Source organism: Lycium ferocissimum, chromosome 10 (assembly GCF_029784015.1).
Source record: "Lycium ferocissimum isolate CSIRO_LF1 chromosome 10, AGI_CSIRO_Lferr_CH_V1, whole genome shotgun sequence".
Lineage (NCBI taxonomy): Eukaryota > Viridiplantae > Streptophyta > Magnoliopsida > Solanales > Solanaceae > Lycium > Lycium ferocissimum.
The window spans coordinates 7,718,285-7,720,113 of NC_081351.1; the positions used below are offsets into that span (position 1 = coordinate 7,718,285).

The 1,829-nt window shown below is 38.5% G+C and overlaps 1 long non-coding RNA gene across 1 annotated transcript in view; it reads left to right on the top strand.

Annotated features, from left to right (window-relative positions):
- LOC132035581 (uncharacterized) overlaps positions 1–784 on the top strand; it is a 35,649-nt gene extending 34,865 nt beyond the window's left edge. The window contains exon 3 of the long non-coding RNA XR_009409322.1: positions 508–784. This is a non-coding gene — a long non-coding RNA (uncharacterized LOC132035581). The remainder of the gene's footprint in view (positions 1–507) is intronic.
- Positions 785–1,829: the final 1,045 nt, after the last annotated feature.

The following is a 1,829-nucleotide window of genomic DNA, read 5'->3' on the forward strand; positions in this document are numbered from 1 at the left end:
AATCAGGGATTAAAAAAGGTTCGGGCCCCCCGGGGTCCCCGGGGGGGTTGCGGGAGAACCCCATGGGTAAAGACGGGGTTTATCCTCTTTGGGCAAAGACCCGGGGAGAGGGTATTTAGCCCGGGAGACACCTTGGGTTGTGCTACCGAGATGTCGATATTTTCGTCCGAAGTACATATGTACACAACATTTACATGGCATTGCATTGCATCCATACATTATTGCATTGGATTGCATTGTGGCTTACATTGAGTTGATTTGGTGTTGTACTTGTGATGTTGGATTCAAATTTGATATATTGAGGCTTGGCACCTTTGGGGTTAGATGCTCTACTTAGGTGATGACGGGTACTTGGCTTCGATTATGTTTGACTTATACTTGTTAGTTTATCCGCCATCTTGCTTCATTGTTCCAATCAAGTTAGCTATGCTTAGTCGGCCGATGACACCTACCGGTACCGTTGTTTTGTACCGACTCGCACTTGTTGCATTCCTTTATGAATGTGAGAGTATCGTGTTAGGTCCGTCCATATCCCTGGTGGATAATCGTCGTAATCAGCATTGTTGCGAGTTTTCAGGGTGAGCACGAGACGTTCGCTGCCTTGAAGACTCTTCCTATTTTATGTCTTACTATCGCTATTCTGAGACATAGACAGATTTATGTAATATTATTCCAGACTTGTATATTTTTCTTTAGATGCTTTTGTATGGCTTAGAACAGACTCTGGGGCTAATTGTCCTTATTCTGCACTATTCTATTATATATCATCGTGAGACTTACGTAATTATTCTTTTCCGCTTGATTGATTTGTTTATTTATTACTTACTTATCATTGGGTTGAGGGTTCACTTACCGAGGTGGGAAAAGTAAGTGCCCGCACGGCTTAGCCGAAATGGGTCTTGAAATCCATGTACCACTCGCTTCGAAATATGACCTTGGATCACGAGCACACTCTTCCGATCCCAAAGAAAGACCTCGAGCATCAAACACTCCATCATTCTCGGCAAGAAACCTCAGGCAACGAACACTCATCTCTCTTTTACGCTCTCCGGCAAAAACCTCAGAGGCTACACTCTCTTACATATCATCATTGTGGCGGGTCTATATTTTTTTCCAATTCGTATTTGTACTTGCCTCATTTAAAAAAGAAAGTGTCTCGGGGAAGTACGGTTGTCAATCGTACTGAGAAAAAGGAAAAATATACCTCTACGTAATGGTGCTCTAAATGGACTTTGTTTTAGAGTCGCCACCTAATTTTTAGGAAATTAGGAAAATTAGTTTGAAAAGGGTTCATTCAAAACGGTTAAATTTTAAAAGAATCCTAATCCCAATAAAAGTATGATAAGGAGGTTGGTGATCTCTAGGGGGAAGGTGTTAGAAACATAAGATAAAGATCCATAAAATACGATTAATCTACCGGTTCGAATGGTATTCCTTTGTAGATATAATTGTTTATAGTAAAAAAATTCTTTTGGCTTATATTTCCACAACAAAGAATTTGCTCATTCATGCAAGATATATCACGTTTCAAGAAATGAAAATGGCAGAATTTTGCCCAAAGTTGGGCGTTTGGGTTTCAGACTAGAACACTTAGGTTAATACCCAAAGCCTCTTAACCTGCTAGGACCCTACGTAAGTCCACCCAAAAGTAGTTTAAAAAAATATTTGTTTAAGTAGAGAAAGTAGTTTTTAGGAAATTAGCTTTAGGCATACTATTATAGTCCATATATTAATCGTATTCTATATATATAGTCCATTTATATATATATATATATATATATATATATATATATATATATATATATTGTCAAGGTTTTAGTCAAGTTTTA